Source organism: Agelaius phoeniceus, chromosome 1 (assembly GCF_051311805.1).
Source record: "Agelaius phoeniceus isolate bAgePho1 chromosome 1, bAgePho1.hap1, whole genome shotgun sequence".
Lineage (NCBI taxonomy): Eukaryota > Metazoa > Chordata > Aves > Passeriformes > Icteridae > Agelaius > Agelaius phoeniceus.
The window spans coordinates 138,980,045-138,992,398 of record NC_135265.1 but is presented as its reverse complement, the minus strand read 5'-3'; positions in this window follow the sequence as shown (position 1 = coordinate 138,992,398).

Genomic DNA, 12,354 nt, shown 5'->3' with positions numbered 1-12,354 from the left:
CAACAAGGTAATGGGCACAACCACTCTATTAAACCAGATCTTGCAAGAGACATATTTCTGGACTAAATGGAAAAATCCAAATTCCCTGTGATAGAGGAAAAGGGAATCTGTGGAAGTATCTCCCAACAGCCAGGGCAACCTGGTGTTCTCCTGACTCTAACTCAAAACTATGTTGTGTATCACAGAGAGGATTCAGCCCTTAAGCATCTTGGTACAGAGGAAAGTGAAGTTATGGATTACAGGCAACTATTGGAATATGGTTCTAATTTGAAAAATCCCTTTCATTTGACTAGGCTGCACCAGGATAACAAAGCCATGTGGTTATGCTACTATATGAGGATGAGAACAGATTGAACCTGTTAAACATATGATCAGTCCTTCTGTGAACAGAAAGTGTTGTTCTCCCAACCCCCAGTTTGATTTCTGTGCTCGCTATGTCCTGCTCTGCCCTAAACACATGTCAGCCCATGCTTGAGTGCTCATTTCAACACTGGTATTGTGTGAGCAGCTGTGCTCACATCTGTTGACAATGAAGGGATTTGAGCTGTTGAGGTGCCATACTCCTTTGCTTTCGGTCTGCCCGTAATGAGGAACACAGCCAAGACGAATTCTCTTCTAGATCACTTTGTTTGGGAACTAAACACTGCAGCACTTATGTTACTGCTGTGCTATGCCATTTGTCTGTGCCTCTATGATTACTTGCTTCCACTCCCGTGAGTACATAGACCTGAATTTAAAATCCTGAATATTATACTGAATGCATTGCACTCTTCTATCATAAACTTGCAGTCCTGGTACCATAAGGAGCAGAACCTACTTTCCATGATAGCTGGTTAGCTGGTATGTACCCAGCTTTTCTCTACCTTTTTGTTTACTTTAAGTTGCCTGTTCTCTGTGCATTTGTTTCCTTCTTCTGAAGGCCAGACAAGTAATCTAGGTCTGGATACAAATCCAGAAGGGCTTCTGTTTGCAATCAGCAGATAAGAAATTGATTCTTTCAGGGCCAGTAGTATTTAAATCATTGAAGTTATGGATTTCACACTTTATATAGTATCTGTTCAGCTCCTATCTTATTCTTCTGCAGCCAAGGGACCTTAATCCTAGTTGTGGGAAGCTGTCCACTTGAGTCAAGCTCTACGTTCATGAGTCATGTCAAATGGAGGCAAAACAGTAAAAGAATTTGACACTTATCTATCTTGAAACAAAATCATTGGTTCAGTGTATCTAAATTTATATGTCTTTCACAAAGTATGATAAAGATTGGGTTCACACACCATCTTCTTTGACGGAACTGAATTTCCAATCTGTTAAACCATATTCATCTTCAGAATGGATATCAAGGAGATGATGCAAGGACAAAGTGTGTTGACAGTTCAAAATTTCACTTTCTTGCATGACATAACACATTTAATCCAACTCTATAAAACTTAACAGTGGGCATCTGTTTGAACGTACAGCTCACTATCAAGTATAACAAATTAAATTTCTTTAAAAATATTCAAATGCCATCCAAGGCAAAATGCAAATTGTCAGAGCTACCTTTATTTTGTGGATATAGAATGGACCTTGTATTCATTCCCCTCTCTGCCATCTCCTCCACAATAAACACAAACACACACCTGTTTCCTACCCTGGATATCATTCAAGAATATAAGAGTAGGAATAATAACTCATATTCTCCTTGTAACAGAGTTAAACTGAATAATTTATAGATTGCTTATTGCACTGCTTTTTTCATAAGTGGGTGTGGTGTGACTTAAAAAAGGAGGTGCTCAACCAATGCTAAGTCAAGGTGAATCACAGATATGATTTCGAAAGTGATGGGATTGTGGTCATTTGTGTCTCCTGATGCAATTCATTTCCTAGTTTGAGACACACCATGCTGTAAGAGTCAGGAAGCTGAGCTGGCTAATATGCTTGCCAAGGAGCAAGACCTGTTTTCCTAAGCAGGTTGGTCACTTGCATTTGCACCAATTTGTGGGCATTAGATAAACAATTATTTTTACACGTATTTATCTATTCCTCATTACTTAGCTCTTATATCTATGCATATTGTCTGAATCTTAGCCACAAACTGATAACAACCTTAAGTTCACTGTATTTTAAATGTGGTTCTGTAGTGTTCTTGAATTCTTTCTTCTGGCAATGGGATCTTCATGTATGACTGGGTTCTCACAGACAGTAAAACTAATTAATGAAATATTATTATCTGGTAGGCACATTGTTTTATCATTGTTTTATCATTTTTAAGAGACATGTTACACCATTTCAAGGTGGTGGGGCCTGGGACTATCTCCATGGTCTGTGCCAGCTCAGCACATATTGTCGTGGGATCTGCCTTTTTACAGGTGGGATCATAATAGAAAAGAATACAAAGATAAAATGGCAGGACTGAAAAATTCCAACTGCCAGTGATCGGAGCTGAAATTAACTCCAAAGCTCACTTACGAAGAAAAGCCTAGAGTTACAATGTATAAATGAATAGGAGAGAATCAAGCTCTTAATTTGGAATGTATGAACAATGAAAATTTGATTAAATGAAAGCTCTTGCTACTAGGTTTCAGCTTTAAAATAATTGCTCCAGAGGGTTAGGGCACGCAGGGTAGCTTATAATTAGTATATTAGAAAAATAATGCAAATAAATAAACAACTTTTTCAAAGGCAAAAAATCCTAGTGTTACATAACTAAGACTAAGGAATGACTGCTGGCTGAAAAGGTCTTTGAAAAATTCCATATTCATTATCCTTGAGGCAAAGAGAATTAAAATAAAGCAGAAAGTAGAGCCTCAAGAAGACTTCAGTGCAGACAGCACAGACTCAATTTCCATCTAAAGTAATGGTGTGAGCAATCTCACACCATTACTCCCAGCTCCAATAAGTTCATTGTGCCCACATTACTGCCTAAAAGCTGCACACAAAAAAGGAGAAACTAAAGTTTCTCTCTGTGCTCCATCTCATTTAGATAATGGAGTTCAGTATGATGGGAATTTTTATGCCATGGATGAGCACTCTAAGTGATAGAGAAATGAAAGTTGTCAGCAGCCAAAGGCATATGTTGGACTGACACAGCATTACCAGAGATACTTACAGAAAGTAAGTAAAACATCCTACTTCTAGGACACAGAAGTCCTGTAGGTATGGTCTGACAGGAAAAACAAAACATTATTTCATTTGTGCATTTGCTGCTATAAGTCATCTACAGAGGCTAGAGGAACACCTATTTAAGGAAGATTTAAAGGGAAAAGAAAATCCAGACTATCAACACACTGTGTCATGTAAGTTTTAGCTGGTTCTTCTCTGCTTAAACCAAATCACGACCTATATAAACAGAGAAAGGTATATAAACAGAGAAAGGTATATAAACATCCTATATGTAGTACATTCAGTTGAATAAACAGTTTGCATACTAATGTAAACGACTTAGGTGTTTTAATGTGCTAGTGCTATAGCAGGTTCTTAGATACAGATTTTAGAACTCAAAAGGAACATGCATATTCAGGTTTTTCAATTAGAAATAAATACTCAGGGACTGCAACTATTTACTCCCTTGATCTTGCAAATTCTTTTCTCAGTGCCATCAGTCAATTCCATAAAGTTTTGCTTTTATTGGTAACTTTGTTTTTCATCAAGAGGTGTCTGTAAATAGTGGTAGTGTGGGTTTCCCCTCCAAATTTCTGCCCTCCCCCCCGCCTCCCCATTCATGATCTGAAGCATGACTATTTAAGGCTTATGACAGAAGCAATGTCACTGCCTGCTTTCTAGGAAAATTAAACAAAATAAAGAAAAATATCTTAAGAGATATTTGCAATTTGCCTAAAAAGGAAGAAGAAATTTGGTAGAAAATTGAATCTGGTAATTGATTCTATGGTGTTGCATATCAGCTGAGGCTGTGTTGACAAAATTCCATCACTACTGCCTTTAAAGTCTGATGTTTAAACCTTGCTCTGTGGCTGGCTATATTAAATCCATTTTTTTCTTTATGCGCAATAAGAAGAGACTCCTAGAAGAGGCCTTCCCAAAGTCTGTCATCAGCTAAATTAGGAAATTAAAATTGATTCCTAGCAGTCATGTTACAAAAGTTACGGGTTCTTTTAAGAAATTCAGCATTCAAAATACTGAACCCATAAGCACAGACAACAGGGTATTTTAAAAAAGCCCAGTGCAGGGTACGCCATGATGCTGCAGCATTTATTTCTCTCTTAATCACAGGTGTTGATGTCTGTGCCATCTGGCCCGTCTCATGACAAAATCTCACCAGCCAAAGAGTGCAGAAATAAATAGACAATTATTTAAAATGCATTGACTGGATGCACTGCTGAGTAAGCAATTGTTGTCAACTAAAGCTGAGTTTCCTCAGCACAGATCCTGGTGCAGTTTCTCCAATTGCTCTATTAACATGTAGGACTAGAATTTCCATCCTGTCAAAGAGGGAACCAAATGGTGCATTCAGGAGAGCATCATCAAGAAAAGTTCAAGCCCAGACTAACAGAAAGTTTGTCACTCTTTCAAGTTCTCAGATAAGCTCTACAGCTGGTTTAGGCAGTTAATGTATAGTTCATTTTTTTTCAGCTTGGATTCCCATACATGCAGTATATCTGCAGTTTTATCACTCCTTTGTACCTCATGCTGGAGTAGAAAACTAATGTGGTAAACATTGTGTTCCAGATTCACACTGTCAAGTTTTAGGGTACAAACTGTGATGACTTTGTTAATAATTTAGTTCCTTTCTCTCTCCCCAGAGCAGATGAAGGTGGCCAGGTGCCTTGAGAGGGGAATTCAGCTCAAGTATAAGGTAAATTCCCTCTAGAAGTAACTGCCTGTGAACAATTGATCATCAAATCCAATGGATGCCAAAAGCTTGTAGGGTGGATTCAGACAACCTGATTGTGCAGCTAGTGCTGTCTGTACCCACAGGTAACCCATTGAAATACAGGAAAGAAAAGAGGTATTGCTCATGAATCATAGAATCACTGAGCCTGGAAAAGAGCCCTAAGATCATTGAGCCCAGCCATTAACCCAGCACCAGTGGGTTTATCACTAAGCCATAGTCCCAAGAGCCACATCCAGATGCTTTCTGAACACTTCCAGGGATGGTGATTCTACCACTTCCCTGTACAGCCTGTTCCAAGGCCTGACACCCTCCACCTTCAGTAAAGAAACCTTCCCTAATTTGTAATCAAAACCTCCCCTGAAACAACAACAGAGGCTGTTTCCTCTGGTGCTACAGGTAGAACTGGTGGGCATCAGTTTATGAAAGTTTATGTGCTGAGAAAAGCCCCATCTGTGTCTCTATTATACCAATGAGCAAAAGTGGCTCATCTGGAAGTTAGTATAACCAGAATATTTAAGATGTGATTCTTATCCCCTCCAAGCTGTGTGCTGAAAGTATAGAAAAACAGGGATTTTTTTATAAATCTGTTCTGACTTCTAAGTAAAAGGATAATGCTGGCAACTCAGGGGTGGCTGAAGTGAGACTGACAGGTCACTCCTATGAGCTCCAGTTTCTGGTTTCATCGGGACTTTGTTGGTTCATGTTTTCCTTTGCTGTGATAAAGGACATCATCTGTTTTCAGATATGTTCATGAAACTTCTATTGACATCATTGGGAGTTGTACATGAATAGCTGTCACCAGGATTTGGGCCTTAAAAGTTTATGGTGCCCTGAGGAGTTGTTTTTATGTATTTTACTTGGTTTCATCTGTGAATATCCTGGGATACAGCTGCTCAACCAAACAACAAACATACTTTAGGAACTCAAACTGTTCATGAAACACTATCTAGTACAAATAAAGGTGTCCTCAGGGCATGAAGTAAATCTATGGAATTTATGCAATATTCATGCATTTGCTTTACATTACTAATATTTTTCTTGTGTATTCAGTGATTTACTCCATGATGGAATTTATTAATAAAATTATTACAGCAGAAATAAAGCATGGAATGAAGAAGGAGCAAAAGATCAGTAAATAAATAAGAATCTTGATAAACTGTATAATAAACATTTCTAAAAAACATCTCAAGAGTTCAGAAAAACATCTACATATATCCTTACATTTATTTAAGATTTATTAAACTTACAATATTCCAGAGAATATAATGAACATGATACCATATTCTTTTTAAGTGGAGCAATCTATTTTATGGTAAATTATTGCAAAAAAAAAAAAAAAAAAAAGCATTAGATAGCTATTTAGTCCTGATAATAGATTAAAAGCTGTATGGTGTAACTAAAGCACTATCACTCCAGGGAAGATCTGTATTGCAATGAGAGTCACAGATGAGAAATGTGACACTGCAAGCCCCTTTCTGGGGACACTGCTCCCTCAGCTTCTGCAGAGCTGGCAGCCACCAAGCTGTTTTCTTCCTTTCTTCTCTGGGTTCATTAGGAATGTTAAGTCTCTCTTAGTCTTGCAATTGCCTAAGAGGAAACACTGTCATTTCATCACCACTTGGTACAGGGGAACAAGGAAAAGGAAATATCAAAAGTTGACATTCTTGAAAAGATCCATAACTCTTACTGCCCAAGTCTATCTCCAAGAGAATTAAATACATTTTCTGCATTAAGTTCTGATCCCAGAAGTTAGAAATGTGAGTGGATCCTAAATCTTATTATTTCTTGGAGGGTTTTATAGAAGAATAAAAATTTTCTATGGTCAGCTATCACAAGATTCAAAAGCAAAATTCACATTTCAGATGCTTTCTGAGCTGGCCATAAGCCTCATCATGGTGTACATTGTCATGATATAGATAAGGTTTTAGATTAGAGACTAATATATTTGTAGCTATCAGAACAGGAATAAAACTATTGAGAAACTATGGCTGAACTGTAAAGCCACCAGGTAGAAGACACTTTCACTACAAATGAAACACATATTTTTAATTGATTAGTCACTGAAATGAGCTAATGAGGGAAGACATCTGCATGCCTGAATTCTTAGAGTCAGAGCCTTTGATCCATGTTAGTGTCTTCCAGCTGATGCCTTTATGGAACATATACTTTAATTAATTACAAGATACTGGATATATGCAGGTCTGTTAGGGTGGAAATCTAACATTTTGAGATGCATTAAAGCTTTTTATTGATTAAATAGCCCAAAAATTTGGTGGGACTTTTGTTTTTGTCTCATTGGTTTTGTTTTCCTGTTTGGGTTTTTTTTCTATGGAAAATTAAGTTCACCCTTGTAAAAACTATTGGGTAGAGTGTTTTGAAGGGATTTTCTTTTCCTTTGGTGTGTAAATGTAGGCCATGGAGTATTATATCCTGAAGTGTATATGAGTTATCTCTGGGTTATCTGTAATGTCATGATTGTGACTGTATAGACAAGGTTATGAAAAATCAGCAGAAATTATGATTTCTTTGCTTTTTCTGTTCATGCTGCATTGTTTGGAATAGCTATGTCTGCTGAAAAATATTTCTCACACATGAGTTTTGGGTTTTTTCCTAGTAACACTGTCCATAGCCTGCAGAAAAATGTGGGGCAAAAGAATGGGCTACAACGAAAATAGAGGGTTTTTAAACCCTTGTCAATAGGTTCTTCCCATAGAAAGATTCACAGCTGAAGCTAAACTGACCACTGTGAACATCCATTCTGCCTTCTCAATAATACAAGCCCTTGCTCTAAGAATTTGTGCAGCAAATGCATTTCTCTTAGAGCTACATTATGGACTGTGCTGGGGTTTTATGTCAGATCAATCTGATCTGACAAAAAAAAAAAAAACAACCAAAACTTCAGGCAGGTTCTATCCAAACTTACTTATCCACACCATCACCATTAAGAAACAAAATAAAGAAGTTTTAATTGTTTTTTTTAAAAAAAATTATCTGCCTTCACATTGTATTTCACTGGCTTTGTCTGGGCCACTGAAGCTCCTGCTAGCACTATAGATAATGGTCAAAATATTTGTTTGTAATTCAGTTTAAATCCCTGGAAAAAGCTATCTCCAGCGTCTCCTTATGTTGTTGTAGGCATCACGATGAGGGAGCTGGCGCTTCTCTGGAGCCACTGACCACAAAGATCTGCAATGCCCAGGGGTGGCACAAGAGGAGGCAGAGGAGGGAGAAGAGCATGAGAAGAGCATGAGCTCAGAGCCTCAGGTGAAACTGAAGAAGGCGGGGACATCCCAGTGGAGTGACAAAGCTGTATGAATGGGAAATGGAAAAGCAAGAGAAGCTAGAGTTTAAACAATTGTACATGTTATGTGCCACATACAAAGTTACTCTGAGATGGATGATGCCAGCATTGCAAAGAAATCAGAAATGGAGCAGAATACACTGACAAGGATAGAAGTAAAATACTGTGTACTATCAGTATCCTGCCTCGACTCTGTATTGCTGAAAGGCCTGTTGCCATTATAGCACTCAGACATACACACACCTCCCTCTGCATCTGCTTTTGAAAATACTTCATTCTCAGTTCCCATATTCCTGACACACTCACACCCTGGAGGAATCAGTAGATTGCACAGGGTGTAAAAGTCATCCCAGACTCCTGCCTTCAACCTCTTTAATATTTGATGAAGAGTGTGGGTACACCCTGATGCTTATCACAGTATCACCCAGTGTGGTTTAAGACCTGGTTGCTTCTGTTATGTTAAGAGGGAAGGAATAAAAGAGATTGTAACCATAAGTGTTTGAATATAATGTATATGTTCATGTTAGAGGCAGACAAAGTTATTATACAGCTTATATCTTTCAGTAAATAAGGCTATTAACATTTCTTTGTTTTTCGTACACAGGTCAATTAAAGTATACTCCTCCTACAGAGAATGATATAATACAATTTCAGTGTTAATTCATTCTCATCCTCCCTCATCATAAACCTTTCTTGCACAACCAAATTCACTCCAGGCTGTTCAGCCCTACATGCATATCTTTAATTTTAATAAAATTTTCAGTACAGAGCTCATCTAAGCTGTGAAAGAAGATATTTCATAAAAAGTTCAGTGCATTCATGGTTATAAGAGTCCATCTTACAATTATACCAACAGGCTATTCTGAGAGAACATTTGTTTTATTTTCATACAAGACACTTATCAAACTCAAAGGAGGAGAAGCATAAACTGGGTTTCAGTTGTAGCTGGGTAATAAGATAAAGAACTATTTTATTTTATTAAGGGTTTTGCATACATGAACAGAGCTCTCCATTCTTCACAGTGCCAGGTGGAAAGCTAATCTTTGCATCTTGCACTATTATTCTCACTTCCCTTAACTACTATGTACAACCTGAACAGATGTAAGAAGCCTTAAGCAACCCGAAACAAATCAATGGTTTCAGTGAAAGTGGTGGCTATTTAACATTTCCCCAGAGATGATCAGAAGCACTTAAAATTGACTGCTGTGTTACTACACATCCCACAGTGTAATAGAGGAAACTTGCCCTTCATGATTTAATACTTGTAAGATTCAATGAGCTTATTCTAAACTGCCTGCTTCACACTGAGAAAAAAATTAATTTAAAATATTTAATATATTAATGGATAGCAGCTGTTTTTATATGAAGTAGGTGGTTATATATACAGCACAATACTATTTTTATCATCTTAATGCAATGAAGGTTAAAAGAAGTAGTGATGTAACAAATAATTATAAAAACATATTTCCAGGGAGTGCTAAATTCCCAGAGAGCTAGGCATGAAGTGCAATGCTTGGTGTAATATAAAAGGGTAAACTAGAGGGCAGACTGCTCTGTTTTTCACCTCTACATTACTTTTCATGCCCACAGCCCATTCTGTTGTACTGGCTGAAAAAAAGAAAGAAAGGGAAACTAACCAAGGAGCTGTCCAATCTCCAAAGCCACCATAACTTCAAGGAAGGGTTGTACCGAGCTGGAGGCACCATCCTCTGGAGACAGTTACTTTATCATTTCATAAATATGCACTTTGATTACAATATCTATTTAGTGCTTCAATCAGTACAATGATAGATTTATTGTTCCAGGGCTAAATATACTTTTGGCTTGAGGAAATAGAAGTGATTATGTTTCATTCAGAAGACCATTTGGATCACTTTCCTAGGCCATGTTACATTTTGGTCATAGAAAACACAGAATCAAAATAGCTAGAAATAAACAGCAAAACAGTGCATTACATTTTTAGTTGTGTCCACTCATCACATCTTTCTCTTTCTGCACTACTACCACCAAAAATGCTTCTGCAATAGCCATGTCAGCAGTTTGGATTTATGCTGTCTCTAAGGTCTCATTTGGACCGTGCCTACTGTCAGCAGCCCCTGCTGTCTCTGGGTTACAGCCTCCCTTTCTCCCACAGAAGGGCTCCAGGTCAGTGGTGGTGTCTCCCTGTGGTGGGCATCAAAGCAGTGGCCCTTTGTCAGAGAAGTTCACAGCCTATCTCTTGGTAAAATTTCAATTATCTTTAGGGAGATGTTTGTTGGGAGAGCATCCCAAACAGCCTTAGGCAGCTCAAGAACAGAGTTTTAGACCTCTAAAGTTTGGCAAGTATCAGAACATCAGTAACCTCTGCAGCTGATATCCAGGGGCGGAAAACAGGAATTTCTGTGTTCATCTGTTTTTGTTATAACAGCCAGAGGAGTGTGGATTACCCAAGGTAAGTCAGCTTTTGAGTCACCCCAGTGACTCAGGGCATCCAGGTCCTGCAGGTCTTGCAGGCACTCGAAATCCCTTCTTGCTTGGGCCGAGTTAGCAGATCCCTTCTCTCTTTGAGGATCCCCGGTCACCCCAGCTGCCGGAGGGACGGCAGCAGCCCTGCCGTGCCAGCCACCTCAGTTACTCACCTCAGCCTGCTGTGCTGGGCAGGAAAGTGCAGCAGGAACACCGTGCCACTGATGGAACCTGTTTGGAAAAGGTTGTGTACAGAGACACTCTTCAGAGCCCAAATGTTTTGAATTATCTCTGTATTTCTAAAAATATGATCCTTCGATGTATATATATAAATTGAGCAGTTATTCACAATTTTTAAAACTAAACCTAAAAATTATCAAAATTGCTTTCCTGGTAAAAAATGAAATCCAATAAATTCAATTGACCCTTTAATTATCAGGTCAGCAAGTACTTGGCATTGGAACACAGTTTTATTCCAAATAGCTATGCCTATCAAAGCTTTCTATTTGGATTTAATGTAGGAAGAGCCTGTGACTGATCATACTTGCAGGCAGTATTGATATTGTTCTATGAAATGTAAATTTCTTTAAAAGAAACCAATTCCCAGAAGTAGACAGCATGATAATTGATAAAAAAAATGGAAATACAGATTTTGTTTACAGACAATATAGAAGAGCAGTGTAATTAATAAATAGCACTGACAAAAATTTTATTAGGAATAATAATAACCTCTATGGCAACTAGTTCTAGAGTCAGCAGGTTCAAAAAAGGAACAGGTTCTTTAGTGTCTCAGTAAATTATTACTTTTTATGAATAATATTTTCAGTGTCTGGAAGAATTCTATATTGTTAATCCTTTATCCAATTTTAGTAAACCCCATTTGAAAGCCCAGTTGCAATTTAGACCTTTTCTGCCTGTGATATTTTTCTGTTTCTGAGCTGCTCTTTCATACACCTTTTGTTTTTCTTGCTGTCCTGTACACTTTGTCTCTAAGCTAGCACAGTGAAATACAATTTTTTGGATAACATTTGGAATATCTTTAATATAGGAGTAACAGGTCTCTTGAAGTTACAAATAACATAGAGACTGCACTAAAATGCTTATCACCTTTCAGTTCTCTGCATAGGCATCCAGCGAGCTTCTGTGAAATACCTCATAGCTTGAAAAGACTGTTGTTTCACAAAATTACATGTAATATTTGCAGGTAGAAAAGAGTAATTACCTGTAGACTGTGAATTCTTTGACATCTCCCACCATTAACAAGAACACTGCTGCTATGGTATACTATATCTATTGTTGAAAAGTCATTTTACATCCAAATTATGGGATATAAGAAAAAAAACTTCAGCCAACTAAAATAATTATGACAATCATGTGTCAAATAGAAGTTCCAATCCTCTGCTATTAAAGTAAATGGGATTTTTGCCATCAGATCTGAAGGAGACTATGACTGCACCCTGTATTTTCAATGAGTCAGAGTACTGACATACATCCCATATACTGTTATTGATGATTCCTTAGACTTCCTAATGTTGTTCCTGTGTAGATTTGGTTTCTGGCTTTGGTGGCTACAACTGCTTTTAAAACCATAGCAACTCTTTTGGCAGTCTTCACACCTTTTCATAATTTTCTTTTTTAACTGTAATATTATTTCACAGAAAAGACAAACAGAGGAGAGAAGGATGAAAGTAGAACTGGATCCCCTGTTTCTGTGTGTTCAAAGGTACCTGATGTTAACTCTCTTCTGGAACATATGCTATTTCTTTCTTTTAGCCTA